This window comes from Anas acuta, chromosome 15 (genome assembly GCF_963932015.1).
Source record: "Anas acuta chromosome 15, bAnaAcu1.1, whole genome shotgun sequence".
Taxonomy (NCBI): Eukaryota; Metazoa; Chordata; class Aves; order Anseriformes; family Anatidae; genus Anas; species Anas acuta.
Genome location: NC_088993.1, coordinates 18,087,022 through 18,103,680, shown reverse-complemented (window position 1 = coordinate 18,103,680; position 16,659 = coordinate 18,087,022). Strand labels below are relative to the sequence as shown.

General features: G+C 51.7%; 1 protein-coding gene and 1 long non-coding RNA gene across 6 annotated transcripts in view; both read right to left on the bottom strand.

The window, feature by feature from the left end:
• Window positions 1-16,659, bottom strand: part of HS3ST4 (heparan sulfate-glucosamine 3-sulfotransferase 4) — a 63,118-nt gene that overhangs the window by 14,580 nt on the left and 31,879 nt on the right. The gene's annotated exons all lie outside the window — the stretch shown is intronic.
• LOC137864811 (uncharacterized) lies at window positions 1,054-4,196 on the bottom strand. 3 transcript variants are annotated; one of them, XR_011101628.1, is made up of 4 exons: window positions 3,443-4,196; window positions 3,017-3,130; window positions 2,765-2,877; window positions 1,054-2,672 (listed from the first exon to the last, which is right to left on the bottom strand). It is a non-coding gene; the product is annotated as an uncharacterized lncRNA (long non-coding RNA). The 3 variants fall into 3 exon arrangements; XR_011101629.1 differs by having other exon boundaries at window positions 1,056-2,392; window positions 3,443-4,187; XR_011101627.1 differs by lacking the exon at window positions 2,765-2,877 and having other exon boundaries at window positions 1,056-2,392; window positions 2,933-3,130; window positions 3,443-4,186.

Genomic DNA, 16,659 nt, shown 5'->3' with positions numbered 1-16,659 from the left:
ATTCCTGAAAAAGCCTGTTTGATATGGTTAAATAAATAAATAAATAAAAAGAAAATCACACAGCTGAGGAAGTGAGCTATAGGCACAGTCCAAGCCACTCTGAATATTGATGCGACTCAGCTGAGTAATTTAGACCATTCCCATTTCCCTGAGATGGGCCTTTCCTGAGAAGAAAGATCATGGAAGTAGAACATTAAGATGTAGCAAGTATGAATTTACACACTATGAGGAGTCCTGTTTCATCTTCCAGAAAATTTACTTCTAACAGGAAAAAAAATCCTGAAAATAATGGCTGCCTAAGTGCAAGCACTGCTGCTATATCATGCTAAAAGCTTTTCAGGAAGAAAAAAAAAAAGGAAAAAAAACAGTAAATAAATTCCACTCTTCAGATGTATCTGGATGTTATCCTAACACGGTGCCAGAGTAATAGGAGAGTCATCAACAACTAAAAGGATGGGAATTGTTATGTAAGGACAACATAGGAGCGATATCTGCAGAAGAGGTTGAATAACAAAAGTAATTGTATACATCCTGCTTCTGAGCTCTTGCATTGCTGATGAGACACGTGGTAACAAGGACTCCCACTCCACTGATACAGAAAGGTTTTGACACAAAAAAGCTGGTAAATGCTGTCATAGGAGCATCTGGCTGTTCAAAGGCAGGCGGGCAGAAGCATCTAAGTCTGTGCGATTACTTGTTTTATTTCTAGTTTTAGACAAGACTAGTCAGTGCAGACCTACTGGTGCTGAATGCACTGGTTGGTTCGAGAGGATGACAGGCTCTTGCAGTGGGGTGACCCAGGTAACAGCAGACACTGGAAGATACAGAGCCAGTCCCAGACCCTTCCACTTCAACACCGAGTGGCCAGACCTTCCCTTTGGCATTAACCTCTCCCCTGCTCCAAAACAAACACGATGTTCCACTCATTAACCTGCATGGCTCTGCAGAGCACACACTCACCACATCCAGAGCCCTGCCACCCCCACCCTGACCCCACTGCGCAGCGAGGAGTGCCAGTGCCCCATCCCTCTGGGCACCAGGTGCCACACATCCCCCTGGGGCAGCAAGGGGAGAGCCCCTGGGGACTGAGCCTTCCTCAGCAGGGCTGCCAAAGACCGCACAGACCCGGGACTTCTCTGTTCCCATCCAGGAGCTGCTCTTCTGACCCAGATGAAAACAACACCAGCCAGGCTGTGGCTGAGTGCACAGCTATTTATTATTTGCTTGTGTTGATTATTTTGGGGTTTAAGTTCATTTATTATGTATGCAAAAATGGTAATACACTGGCATCTGAATGTCTTTTAGGCATACAATATCCTTATTATTCAAAATGTTTTTTTTCCTACATAATTGAATGGTTTACCTTATTATTACTTTATGTTAATGACCCAGCATTTCCATTTTTCTATAGGATGCTTAATTGTAAGCAAAGTGCAATCAGAATCAGAGATGCCATCTGTAATTGACAGCATCATAATAACAGCCAGCATTGCAGGAACAAAGTACCAAAATAAATGGAAGTAGGGAGAAAGCTGCCTCCAAAAATACCCAGGAAGCCGTTCTAGGCCAGGACAGAAAGCCCAGTCCACATAGTATCTTCTCCCCAGGCAGTGACAGTTTGGGCATTAACGCAGATAGAGTGCTATTTATATCAGTTTGTACATTTAATCAGTTTTTTGCAGTTTTCAGCGAGATGTGAACTATATCCCTGTCCAAGGCATTTGGTTCAAATCAGTTGAGACAGAGAATAATCAAGATTTATGATTCTCATTCTGACTCGGATCACACAGTCAGTGTAATTGGTACAGCAGAGCTTCCCTGAGCCTGAGTGACATCCCTTCACTCTCCCTCGCAGAAGCGATTTAATGTCCATCTCGAGAACTGTCAGAACGCTGCTGCAGCTCGAGATAACGGTGACTCCGGGCTTTCCCTCCTGCCCTGCCACCGCGCAGGCGTGCGCAGACCCTCCCGGGCGAGCAGCACTGGAGGGGCACTGCAACCAGGTTAGAGCTCGTTTGGCAGAAATCGATAAAATAGCACTTTGCAAAATAAAAGCGATTTCATCTTGTTCTGCCTCTCAGCACAGCTTAGAGCAACAAGGAGAATGAATCGTCTGTGGTGCATCTGACCTTCCCGGTAAAAAGTATCTTTGCTGGGGGAAGAGCACTGCAGGTTCTGCACATGCCACCGCTGTCTATAAATCACACCCACCCTGCTGCGAGGTATTCAGAAACAGAGGCACGCTGGGTCTGCAGCAAGGAAGGACCCTGGGAAGGGCTCAGGAGGCAGCTTCCAGCTGTGGTCAGGGTTGTCAGCATTTCCAAGAGATAGCTCTTTTTCAGGGGCTTAGCAGTGCTCCAGGAAGCCAGAGCTGCGCTGTCCAAGACCTCAGCTGGGAAGCAAATGTTTAGATAAAAATTAAATGATCCAAAAGCAACTGCATTAAAAAAGAGCCAGGTGACAGGAACAAAACGTTGGTAAGGCTGCCCCTCTCCAAACAGCCTGTGACAGCAGCCAGGCTGCGTGCACACAGGCTGGCCATGGCCGTGCTCCCGGGATGCTCCAGCGGGCTCTTCCCCAGCACCTGCTCTCAGCAGCACAAGGCAGACACGACCCTGGGCCAGGCAGCTCTGCAGCAGCCACAGGAGCACCTTCTGCTGCATCACACGAACCTGCAGCCAGACAACCCATGCCTGAGAGAGACCCCCTGAGCTGCAGGAGCCCTCCTAGGGCAGCACAGCAGAGCTGGGCTCTAGAGTGTTACCTGATAAAGCCCAGCTCCTGTTTCTGGTTCATGAAAACAGAGTGCTCTGACCCTGGTGACGGGAAGTTGACTGCATCTGTGGATTCACCTGATAAACAGGACGATGCGGAGCTCTGTCTTAATTGTAGGAGGCAGTGAGTTAGAAAGGGGAGCCCAGGCTCATCTTACCTTTTGCATGCCTTTGAAATGAAGGCAGAGAAATATGCCAGCCATGAAGAGAAAATAAATACCGTTTACTTGCAATACACATACGTGCTTTGTCAGTTCAGGTACATGTTAATGTTTTGTTTTCTTCAGGGCTTGTTTAGCCATTTCTTCCCCATACGCACCATGTGCAGCACAGCTCAGGTTTAGCCAGGATTCTGTCTGGAATTAACACACGCCGTATAACATTCAAGTAGGTGAAAAAACAGACTGATTCCACTCCAGTCAATAGAGTAAACAACTCCTAGTTTGGATAAACAGAATTACTAGTGCTGAAGAGCCCTGGGCAGCACTGCACACTCTGATTAGTGTAAATGCTAAACACAAGCCAATTAACACTCTAAGTCTGCTTATCTCGTGTCACTTAGTGCTAAAATAAAGCCTAACACTAAACACACATATTGATTTAGCCATTAAATCTGGCATCACTCAAAATAACTCATTATATTATTGAGGAAAAAAAAATAAAGTCACCTTAATTTTCAGAAGCTATCGTATTATGAATAGTGACTTAACTCTTCTACCCAGCACCAGGAAGCTACTGCTGATACTGAGACCAGACTAATACTACTTAACTAAGAATCAAACTAAGAATCAGAGGCAGAGGTACCACGAGCACATCTCTGTGCCACCTCAGCTGACTTCGCTGTGGAAACACTTGGCCCACCAGCCTTGTGCTGTGCTGTCAGGTTACAGATCCAGGTCATAAACTCTGGCATTATCGATAGAAGTATTGCTGTTCTGGTATCAGACAAGTCACATACGTCAACTGTCTCCTCTAAGAGTACAAGATTACCACATTGTCCCAGCAAACGCCACTAACTGATGGCACCCTCTCCTGAGGTACAGCTAGGGGCAACCAGCCCTCACAAAATACTGATCCCAGTCTTTGAAGAACCAAACCCCCACTTATTTTTGTTTGTTTGTTTGTTTTATAAGTCTGTTTATTTAAAAACTATTGGAAGCTTGTCTGTGGAAAGTTAATGCTGAGAAAAACCCAGCTGGAGGTAGTCTACCCTAACAAGCACCAGGAGAAGGCAGGGACAAGACACGTGGATGTTAGCAGGCAGTGTGTGGTGTTTACATTCTTAATTACAAGAGCTAATTCTTTGGTTTGGCCAGGTGTCCCTTCTGCAGACAAGGTTAATAGGATGTGAGAGGCCACAGCTGCCACAGAACCAAGTGAGGAGGACAGGCGAGGGACAGCAGCATTAATCAGCCAGGAGCAATGCAGAAATGGTTATCTCAAGCTGTTTGGAGGCACGGATTAAAAATAAATCTTCCCGAGTTTAATATTCTGCCAGTCAGCTCCTTTTTGTAGGTGGAATCTATTAAAAATTATCTTTCTGCTAAAATGCTAAAGTATTTTTGACATTTAACAGCTTGCTTCAAGCAAAAAAGTGCAATAAATACACGGGATAGCTAATTGGCTCCAGCACACCAGCATCCGGCCCCTCCTGGGTAAGCAGAGCCGTGCCAGCTTACTGGCGGCTCGAGCGGACCCTTGAAAGCCTCTTCCTGATCAATGGCGCATCTGCTCCAGCCTCTCCTGTTAACGCAGCATAACTGGGAAGTTCCCATCGTGATCCGGCAGCAGAGCAAAAGCAGCCGCAAAGCGAATCTTTAGGTTCAGCGGGTACCAGAGAGGGAGGCACGTGCTGTAATTTTGTTGCGCTGAAGTCTGTACTTTTGAGGTACTTAGTTTGCTGTAAGATGGAGAAGGAACTGCTTGGCAGTGTAGTCTTCTCAATAAAAATTAATGTGTTAACAAGAAGCCAAATAGCTACAGCTAATGTACTTCTGAATGAGATCTAAATTTTATTCATAAGCATCAGTGTCAGGACTAAAATAACAGTTTTATGGACACCATGAGCATAAACAGCTCTGCTGATTCAAAAACAGAAACTGCACTTCTGAATGAATCAACTCATTCATTTGGAACAAAAGCATCGTTTTAAATACATGCCTCAAATAAAAGAGAAAGCCAGAGACAATATTCTTCTCGTGTGCCTGCTTCCAAGAAATGCAATGCAGAAGAGAAGGGAGACTGGTTCCTGGCAAGGGGATGGTGGTGAGGAATGTGCTGGCAAGAAAGAGCAGAGCTCATGCAGTAGCTGCCTGGGATGTGGCTGGAGGTGGGGTGGGATAGGTCTCTCCTCCTGTATCCTGCATCATCCATGTGTGGGAAAGAATCACAGATGTGAAAGAAGGGTGCTGTACTGCTATGGAAATCCCTGCTGAGCTCCAGCATTCAGGACTTGCTGGCTGTGGTGCATTTTGAAGTGGCCTTCAATTATCTGGAATGGATTGCAAATTGTTTAGATATTTTTTCGAGACTCCTGAGTACTGGGTGTTGAGAAATAAGAAGAAACTTAAAGCAAAACAAAATGTCGTTACTGTGGACATCGATCCCTGATGTCCCCAAACCTCTGAATGTGTGCTTCCATGTGGATTTGCATCTGTATCCCTGCGGCCATCCTAAGGGATGCAGCAATGTAGGACATGGCAGGAATTGCAAAAAATCTGCGTCTCTGGAGAAAAATAATAGAAAGGAGATGACCCTATTTCTTGCAAATTTTCCCAGTCACTGCCAGTCCCTGGTCTTTGCACTCCACCACTGCTGGTGCTGTTTCCCTGCCCTCTCCCAGTGCAGCACCGCAGCAGCAGTGCTCGGCCCCCCTTCCCTCCCGCAGCTGACTGTGGTGGCACCCGGCGGGGGCTGCTCCTGCTGCCAGGGGGGATGCTGGGCGCCAGCCACGCTCCAGCAGTTGCTGCCTGCGGGGCCAGGCGGGCGGCAGCCCCAGGGCCAGCGGCTCCACGTGCCTGTGTGCAGGGCCCCGCATTGGCTCACCAGTCTCTTCCTAGACGTGCTGTCACTGGTGCTGGCCTGAGACGGGCCCTGCAATACGCTGCGTGAAGGACTCTTGAGGAGCTTAGACGGATTTTGATGTGAATATTGTTAGCACACTGATATCCATTGCTAGACCAACAAAGAAGTCACAAATACTTCAAAGGCACAAGTTAAAAATACTCATGAAATTGGAAAATGTGGAGAGCCGTGAAGCTAACAACTAACAGATAAAAGATTTTTAGAAAAATATGTCTCGGAGAATGTGCTCATTATACACAGAAAAGTCAGAAAGATGTCAGAAAACAGCAGCATAAAGAAAACTTCATAGACATGTATGACCAGACAAGAAATGACAGCATTCGGAACTGGTGGCAGTTCTTGAGCTTCAAGGCCTGAAACAACGAGCTGCACGGCTTGGCCAGCTGTGGTGCTCCCACGGAGAAAGGCCGAGAAGGCCAGGGCCATGGAGGAGCTGCTGCCTGGGAGTGCCTGCAGGGAGGATCTGCTGGGCACGGGAGACAGAGCAGGGGCAGCGATGCAGGGGATGGGAGACCTTGGGGCTCACTGGGCCAAGGTTGTGCGTCTGGACCCCCAATTCCCTGGGGTGCGTCGATGGGCAGCTTTGCAGTCAGGGCTCTGGCTGGCTGACAGCCGTGGTCAGCTTCATCAGCCTCCACCAAGGCTGGGACAGGCGTCGGGCCAGGTCTCCCCCGCAGGGCAGCAGTGCCTTTGCAGAGGATGCTGAGTGCATCCCCCCTCCTGCTGGCTGCACTATGCTCCATGCTATGTGTGTGTGGCCATGGTGGGACTGCCAGCCAGAAAGACTCCAGAGAAAAGCCAAAGTCAGGTTGAAAAACACACTGCGTATTCAGGGAAACCAGAATATCTGACCTGAGATACTCTGAGCCACATCCAGAAGAGCCCGCAGGGAGAAGAGCAAGTAGGTGCTAAAGAGCACATGGCTCAGCCAGGCGCTGCCTTTTGCCCGAGAAAACGTTCTCAGCTCAGGCACTTCTTGTGAGAAGACAGCCAGATGTGCACCCTGGGGTACTGGACAATCTGCTCTCTGGGTTATTTAACGATGTTTTGGGGCTCTTTCAAGATAGGCTGAATTTATTGCTTCTGTTCTATGAAAACAAGTCAGGGAGTAATTGATCTCCTAAAGACCCTCGGCAGTGGGACACAGCTGGTAATAAGGCCTTTGGGTGCTGTGCCAAGCAGGCGTGCAGAGCACGGCCCCCAGCAGTGTTGCCCTGGTAAAGGCCTGGCCCAGGCCCCGTACCCAGCTGCGTGTGGTCCCAGCCCCAGCGCCCTTCATCACCGCCGCGTGCCGGCCGTGTCCCCGCAGGCAGTGGCCGCTCCCTGCCCCGTCTCCTCCCAGTCCCGACGGGGCTGTGCTGTGCATGGCGCCACACGTTCCTCCCCTCTGGCACCTTGCAGGCCTGCGGCGCAGCCACACGCTTGCCAAGGGGACGTTGCTCCTGGGGCTCCGCTCAGTCCAGGTGCTGCTGCTGGGATTTTCTACGTGCCGGCTAGCTGCATGTTGTGGAGAAAGCTGAGCATCTCCCTGCCAGACGGCAGAGTCACAGGGTGAGCGTGCTGCAGGCATGCCCTGAAACATCTCCTGGGGGGGCTGGCCAGCCCTGGCCCCCTTGGCTGCGCTGCCCGCGGCCTCGCAGAGGCCCCCGGCTCCACCGCACTCCAGCCCAGGACCAGTCTGCTAGGCAGCCTGGCTGCCAGTGAAACTTAGCAGGCACTGGATGGCTTGTTTATTTTGCAAGGCCAATTAGGGACTGCTCAAGAGGAAAATCACCAGCTCCCAGCAACCCCCAGCGCTCACAAGTTTTCTGCAAGTGGAAACAGGACCAAGCAATTGGGAGCGATACTGAAGTGCCACAAACGAGATGACTAACCCAGCCCTGCGCAGCCAGAGCTGCTGGCTGGGGCAAGTCCGAGCACGGAGCCCTGTATGCACCTGGCAATCCCCAGAATTTCCTGACAAAACACAATTAACTTGGAGGTGCTCCCAGGCAGCTCTCCTTGCTCACAGCAGGGCTGTGAGCAGAGGCTGCTGTGCTCCTGCCACTGCTGAATTTCCTGTAACGGGGGTAATATATCTGTGGCCACAAATGAAAGATCAATATTTATTTAACACACACACTACCCTTTAGAGGCCCTTAATTGTAAATTAATCATCATTAACTGACAGTAATTGAACATGCTGAAAGCTACAGTCACGGCTTTCCCCTGCTTTGGGAGACACTGTGGTGGCCCTGCAGTGGCAGCAGTGCGGCAGAGTGGGGAACCTCGGCCCCGCTGCCTGCCCTGCCGGGGATGCCAGCGTGCTGCGGCACCACGGCGGCTCAGGAGGCTGGATAGGACTCCTAGCAGGCCGTGACAAGGAGGGAGTCACCCCAGGAGCATGCAGGGCACCCCTTGCCACCATGCAGCCCCAGAGAGCCTTTGTCAAGACATGGTTGTGCCCCTGTCTCACATCTTGAGGCAGAATCCTTAAGACTGGACAGACCACACATGGCCCTTGTGTCCAACATAACAAGCTGCTGTGGCACAGGACAAGTAATGAAAAGTCACAGAAACTACTTGTTCACTGGTACTGCTTGACAGAAAGGGCTGGCATGCAGCACGGAGTTACGCAGGACAACTGCAGGCTGTCACCACGGGTGACTTCTGCCACTGTGCGCCACTCTGGATTCCCAGTATGGTCCTGGGAGACAACAATGACGGGTCTGCATGCTAGGGACATTGCTGCCACTGGCAAGATCTCTGCATTTGCAGCAGTGGAATCGGCTTGTTGCAGGGCTGAATCTGTGCCAAAATTGCAGAGGACTGAACAGAACAAAATGTTAGGTGAGAAGGGACTGTCCCAGGAGGAACACAGCCCTCCTGTGGCTCATGGGCTCACATGCTGGCCGCCAGAGGCACGGCTCTGAGCCAGGGGATGCTGCTCCTTTGGGAGGGAGAAGCTGCAGTTTTTTTCTTTATGCATTTTACAGAAACACAGAACAGAGGTGGAAGTGCCAGATCTTCTGCCTTTGGTTCCTGATCAAATTGGTTGCGAGTCTGTCGGCCGCTTTGAGTGTGGTGGGAGAGCAGCCGGGAGGAGAGGGGGGACACATAGCCACCAGCAGAGCTGCTCTGGGGACTTTCACGTTTTAAAGAAACATGCCCATTGAAGGGCTTTTGATGTATTCATGGGCTCTGCATTTCTGCTGTTACAGTGATTAAGAAATAAAATGTAACTCGCTCCATGGTGGGGAGTGCAGGAGTGTGCAGCTGATCTCCAGTGGCAGCAGGCTGTGCAGAGTGAGCTGGCAAGAAGAAATGCAAATTCTCTTTCTATAAGGACAACAGAGGCACGAATGCTGACTTTATTAAAATGCAGAATTATTTCAGGTCCCTTTGTTTAGCTCAGAGCCTGGAGGTAATTTATGCGCAAGGATGGAGCAGTGAGGGCTGTGCTCAGCTGCCTGGTGCTGCCAGCATATCTTGGCTCGTGCTCAGGTGTGAAGGCTTTCCAGCTCTGGAAGGAAGGTCTGGGAAGCCCAGAGCCTCCTTGCTTGTTCTTGTTTAAGAGGTTTTCTTGTCCCTACAGTTCCTACATACAGCTCCCGTGGACTGGGCCTTCAACAGAGGCTAATTAAGTGCTCACTCATCAAGAAGGCCGGTCTACTGCTGCTCTGCCCCCGAAGCTCTCCCTCTCAGCCTGCCGCTCTCCCTGCTGCCCTGAGAACAGCAGCCTGGCTGCACCGAGGGCCTCAAAGCTGCTGCACGGGACATGTCACCTCCAGGTGTGGATGCAGAGTGTCCCCGCACACCATTCCGGTGGTTCTCTTAGAAAGGAGACCAGAGCATTGCCCCACCACAGCCTGACGAGAAGCCTTTGGGTGGCGGTGAGGAGGAGGATAGCCACTCTGCCCCTGCTTGGCTGTGGCTCTCTCACCCCGGGATTCCAGGTGCTGCATGGCTGGGGACCTGGCCTGGGTGCCTTCAGATCATGGACTTCCCAGCTCCTGAATTCTCTTTGGTTTTGGAGACTTGGCCCTGGCAATATGAGCCAGTGCAAGCTCTGATCAAAATCTGGGACCTGTTCATCTCCTGTGCTGCTTTGGCCTCTATCAATACAGGCAGGGAGGACGGCAGGAGTTGGCTGAAGAAATGCCAGTGCCTGGCACAGAGACAGCAATTAGTGTCTTATCATGAAATATTAAAACTCAGAAGGTTGCGGCCAAGCAGTTCATTTGGCCAGGTCAAAACCCCCGCGTGCCTCGGAGCAACCATCCAGGTGCCTGGCTGGGGTCCTGCGAGGGACCTGAGGGCACAGAGGGGGGTTCCCACAAGCCAGCAGACAGGAGATGCTGCCCGAGGGCTCTGAAACACAGGCACCAGGCGAGCTGGCTCAGCTGGGAGAGGATGCGGCCGTCGTGATGGTGGTCTGGCAGAGCCGGCAGAGGCTGGGGCTGACCTGCTTCAGAGCAGGCTGCAGGGGCGCGGGGTGGAGGCGGCACAGCCCCGACCACAGCAAGGACATGGGGCAGGGGCCTGACCTGTCAGTGTCACACAAACGGCAGTGTCACGCAAACGGCAGTGTCACACAAACGGCAGTGTCACACAGACATCCCGGCCTGGCCTGGGGACACAAGCAGGACACGCAGTGGAGCCGCCCCGGCAGGAAGCCTGGTGAAGGTGAGCATCAGACGCCTCACAGACCTCACATCTGCCCGAACCAATTGCTAAAGCAAACAAAGGCTCCTGGAATTTGTTGACAGTGAGGTTTATTGAGATGAAATCTTTGCATCAGGTTATGTGTTCTTGTTTTTGAGGAGCTTAAACTATGTCCAAGATCATGCTAGATTAAATCCTTGACTTCCAGTGCCATCCAGGAAGCCTTATCTAGGCCGATTTGCATTTTCATCTGCATACTAACGCTACACTTATAATCATCAAGAAAACATTCTCAGCTCATTGGTCCAAATGTAAATGTCTGCAATGGAAAGTAAACACAGGAGAAACCTCCCTGCCATTGTGATGCTCTGAACAAAAGCTTACCTGTGCCTGCACTTAGAGGATTTGCTGCATCCTGACTGACAGAACATTACGGGCTCTGCCACGTAATCCCAAAATCTGTACGTTTGGCATTAGGATGCACACTGCTGAGGCTGTGTTTTGAGAATATTACAGTGTCTTTGACACAAAGTCTACCTTCACTGAGCCAGGTTTATTTTCTGATAAAAGCTAATACACCCAGGTGTAATAGTCAAAGCAGAGGGCCTGCTATAAACAAGGGGAAGGAGCAGGTTAATAAATCTGGGCCTTCTGCTTTCATGCAAGTGGGCTGTAGATTTAGGCTGAGGGATAAGAACTGTGCTCTCAGTCTGACTCCTGGGTGTAAATTACACCAAATCACTGCATGCATCGATCACGGTCCCATCACAGCATCTGGTAAAAAGCTGCAGATTTGGAAGAGTCAGAGGGAGAAATAGGGGTGCTATAAATGTGTGAAAGAGGGAGGATGGAAACCAGTCACCCCTCTGAAGACAGACACTATTCTTAGGTGGGTATTTTGAATGCGGTTCAGAGAAAACCTGCCTTTTAACATTTAAATTCCTCTCCCTGTCATGGCATGATGACAGAATCCTTCCCGTATGGCGCCGTGGGAGTGAAAGCTTCCGCCTGCCATTGTCTGCGGTGGATACCAAACGGCACGTTGAACGCGTGCCACCAGCGCCGTGCTGGCAGCCCTGCGGGGCGCTGTCTGCCTGGCAGCAGGGCCAAGCGCCCGCCCGCTGAGCACCCAGCCCCAGGAGCAAACAGAGCGCATCCCACGGGCAGCCACAGGATGAGGACCCTGACTTTGAGGCACTTAAACACAGTTTAACTTCCACAAATGCTCTGCCTCACTAAACCTCTTCGTTCTAGTTCCTCTGCATTTTGATCTCTTCACCACACATGCTGCCAATTACTATGCAAAATAATCAAGTTAATTCCTAACTCCGTTAGCAAACAGCCAATAAAATCTCCTGCATTTGCCAAGAGAAGGAGGGCTCAGCACTGGAGAGATGAGGTGCATTTCTGCACCTTGGAGAGGGCTCGGCTCACTGTGCCAGGGGAGAACAAGGGGAAGGAGCACAAGTCCTGAAGCTGCATGGAAGGAAAACCATGGCCTCAGCAGAAAATTAATTCTGTACAGTGAGCGGCTTCATCCAAACCGAGAAAGCACCACAACGTGCCCGTGGGCACGCATGCCCATCGCTGCCTCTGCACGATGCAGACACCTTGGAGCCACTGCAGAAGGGTGGCACCACGTCCCGCTGGCTCCTGCTGCCTCCACAGAGCAGTGCAGCCAGACCCCCACCCCACCTGCAGACCCCCACCCCACCTGATTCAACGCCCGCCCTGCCCACCCGAAAGCTGGAGCCACATTCTCATGGGTCTCAAACTTCTGTAGAGGAAACATTTCCCTTCTTAAAAGTACTTAAAAGTTCCCTGAAAGTTTCCAGCAAATTGGGGTTACAACAAAACATGGTTGGGGTCAGCTTGTCCTGTGCCAGAGGTAGACGTTCAGCCCAGCCATAGCACGCAGTGATACAAGAAAATTAATCACCTTGGTTAAGCTTCTTTCCTACCGCTGTATCACAGACACACAGCCCTAATTGTGCTTGTTAAGTGGAGTGTATTTCTTGAACTTGGTCGGGGCTGGTGCTATTTCAGATAAGACAGAGTCTGAATCAATTTTGTTTGGCAGGTGATGCACTTCAAGCCAGCCTGTTCCTGGGGCCTCGGGGCACTGCTGAATATTTGAAGTACCCAACTTCCGTGTTGAGAACACAGAGCAAGTGCTCCTGCTTAGCAATGAGGGCATTTTTTCCAAAGCCAAATTACCCAAATGTCACTGCTGCTCCACAGAAAGGGGACATCCTCGGCCCTACAGGGCCAGAGCAGCTCTGCGCTTGCCCTGCTGACATTGCTTATCTGCACCACGCTTCCCATGCAGCTTCTGCTAGGAATTCTCCAGCCTCCCAGGGGAACTTGTTCTCATTGCCAGGGAAGATAAACCTTGACACTGGCCCCAGCCCTTCCAGAAAGGCCATTATTTCTGTTTGATTCCCTGCCCTCTGAGAGGCTTTGCCACAGAGGACTCTTGGCAGCAGTGCCCTTTTGCTGCTGTGCTCAGCATGGGATAAAGCTGCCTGCACATTTAACACTTACGGCATCACAGGTAATCCCATTAGATGTTTCTGTGTTATCTGACCAGTTGAAAATGCAGTTCTGTACAGATAAGGTGCCTTTGCTAGCTCCAGGTAGGAATGCCCAGTGTGAACCTGCAGCCTTGCCAACCCAGCAGCCTGGTGGTGCTGGGCTTGGGATAGTGAGGGACTGGTGAGCCACAGCCCGTCAGAGCACACCCATGGGCAGGCCAGGCCCCTTGAGACCCAGCGGGGCAGGGGCCCTTTCCCAAACCCACAGCAGCCCCGGGCAGTGACTGACCCCACTGCTGAGTGCCTCCTGAGATGCCTGGTCCCACCAGCAGCACAAGCACTGCAGTGCTGGAGGACCACAGCTCCCTGATGAGCCATGAGTTGGTGTTTTCCCAAATCCCAGGTTTTGTGCTGTGCCACTCTGAGGCTCCCAGTGTTTGATGGAGGCACTGTGACAACTTTCCTGAACACGACAGAGCTAGGGCACAGCAGACTCTGCCGGCTCTGATCTGTTTGGCTGCCAGGCACTGAGGACGCTCAGCAATACTGCCCTGTGCAGATGCATCTCAGACTAGGTGGCTTCTCCAGTCTGGGAGTGCCTGGGGACCAGTGGTGATGGATGGTGGTGGTGGCTGCCCTGGGCAACCTCATGCTTGTTCAGCAAGTCCCCCTCTTCCTATCTGAGAAGAAACAAAGCCGTAATCTGCCCCAGCTGCTGCTTTGATTCTCTTATCCACCGTACCAGCAACTTGTTTCTACCTGGCTGGGGCCTGTTCGTGCTCCAGTAGTGCAGGAGCAGTGGGGCAGCTGCAGAAAAGTGGTGGGAGCACCTGGCGGGTGTCCCCTGCTCCAACCCTGCAGCAGGATGAGTCCTGCCGGCCAAAGGCAGAGGTGCATGCCTGGGGCAGGGCTCAGCGTGATCCCACATACCTGGGGGGTGGCAGAGCTCCAGGAGGGCTCCTGGAGAGGGAGAGCAGACTGGAGGAGTTGGCATGGCAACAGCATCACTGACTGCCGTGCTCAGGGACAGCCTGGGAGGCGATGCCGGGGCAGGAGGGAACTGCTCGCGCTTCTTGTTTGCCGGGCACAGCCCACGCTGGGGGCAGAAACCAGCCCAGGGGGGTTGGAGAGGCCAAGGCAGGCGAGTGGGGTCTGCAGCAGTGCTGGCCTTGCTGCACACCAGGGCACCAGAACCAAACTCCACAGCTACTTCTCTTCTTTGTAAATCAAACCTGGGACAACACACAACGCAACGCCTTTCTCTAGATTATCTCCAGAGATGGTACCACCTTTGGGAAAGTTCAGTGCTTTCCTGTACATCTAAAAATTGTTGTGTGTTACTGTTATCAGAAATGCTGTGCTCAGCTTTCTGAATCTCAGTGTATGTGCTTACTATATCCATCACATCTCCTGTGGGGTTAAACTGTAATCCTGAGCCTGTGAAATGGTGCAGCTGCGCCTGGCAGAGCTGTAGGGTCTGGGCATGCCAAAGGGGTTGTGCATCAGCCTCCTGACTTCCAGACACACAGGCGGAGACACGCCACCCCAAAGGAGCAGTAAACCATTTTGATATGGGGGTGAAGATTTAGAAATCTCATCTCACAGCGGGGGAAAAATGGTCCTGCATTTGTCTGCATATCTCCGTATATCTCCACGTCTGATTAGAGAGCAAACACAGCCTGGCAGCTGGCAGGTGCTGAAGGAGGCATGCAGTCAGAGTGCCCACAAAGAAGCGTGTCCAGCTTCAGAAGAGCCTCTCCTTGGGCCCCGCTTCCCTCCCTGCTCTCTGCTGCGGTGCAGAGCTGCCGCCTCCCTCTGCCTCAGCCGGTGTGAGGGGTGCCCGGCAGGCCCCGAATGCTGGGACCCTTCCTGACCCGATCAGTGCTGCTGATTTCGGGAGAGCAGCAGCCCTGGCAGATGTGTCCGTGTTGGGCCTGGCGCCCGCGGGCAGCGGGGTGGCTCTGTCTGGTGCTGCTGCCCCATGCCCCTTCAGGCCCCGTGTCCCTTCAGGCCCCGTGTCCCTTCAGGCCTGGTGCCCCTTCAGGCCCCGTGTCCCTTCAGGCCTGGTGCCCCTTCAGCGCAGCCTCCAGGGGTGCTCCTCAGCTGCCAGGACATGGCCTGCGGCAGGAACGAGCCCTTGGGTGTGCAGAGCACCCAGGCACCCGGTGTGCCTCCCACACACCTCCTATTTACAGACATAAATCCTTCACATACCGTAAGAAAAGGTTCAGCTTTGCCAGCCAAATTTGTAAACCACTCTACAGTAGCCCAGGTTTTTGACACGGATGTGTTAATGTTTCAGGTGTTAAACCCACACAAGCCCTTCAGCATGTACTTAGGGACCCTTCCTGGTGGATCCTTGCTGACGCAGCTGGTGGGTCTTGAAGCTGCACTGGACCAGGATTCCCATCTGAGCCCCAGATTTGCTGCCTGCTCCCAGGAGAGCAGTAGAGAGAAGCTCAGGGAAAGGAAACATCACCTTTTTAGAAGTCAATTAGCTCTCTGTCAATTAGCTTACACTGGAGAAGGTAATTACCTTATCACCTACAGTACTCCTGTACTCCTGGAGAAAGCAAACATTCCTCCTCCCACATGCCACAAACGATCTGCCTGCACTTCACACCCAGCCTCACCATCACATCTGTTCGGGCTCAATGACCAATGTCATTTATTTCTGTGACCCCCGGAGCTGTGGGCTGCCCCAGACCGAGCACAGCTTGGACGTAACCAAAACCTGCGCTATTTCCAGGCTGATCGGATTTTCATAGCTAACTTGCACTGACAGGGAGAGTGGGAGTCAGGACCACAGAGCTCTCTGTTCTGCTCCGCGGTGACCGCGCCAGCCTGGGTCAGGCCTGGGGGGCTGCTCGGAGCTTCTGTCTCCCCGGCCACGCACTGCTCTGTGCCGTCATCTTCCTCCCCTGCTTCCACAGCGCTCCGCGTCTGGCCGGCCCTCGGGCAGGCTGTGCCACGCGGCTCCACGCAGAGCTCTGCGAGCACAGCAGGCAGACACGATGCTCCCAGGCACAGCTGGACGCAACGCGTTACCCTGGTCTGCGTGGTCTGCTGAGCAGGTCCTTGGCACGTGGCAGACGCTGCTGTTCCCCAGGAATTACTCCCTTCAGTGATGGCTTATCCAACTCATCTCAGAAACGGTCCCAAGCTCGTGAGCTCCATCTCCAGAGGAACGCAGTCTCCTAAAGGCGGGCTTGCCTTGCAGCGTGTGCAGTGAAGCAGTGCATCACAGGCATATTAGGGCAGAAAATCTCCATTAAAAATCTCCATAAAAAATAAAACAAAATAAAAAGGTTCCACTGTAATCCTATTAATGCATCTTCACACAGGTTGGTATCTCCTGAAGAACACTTCCCATTAAAGAAATCAATTTAGTATTCGACTTTCTTCCTGTGGTGCATATTGAAGTGGGATTTGACAATGATGGAAAACAGATTTGTGTTAAATACTGCCAATAATGTCTCATAGCTCAAGGTTACAGCTTCTTGTGAGCGACAGACGCTCGTAATCCAACACGTTGAAAATACTGCACTCCACTATCAATTATCTGGAGTTATTAGGTTTTAAAATAAACTGCACATCCGGACTCCAGGCCACACGTTTATTTT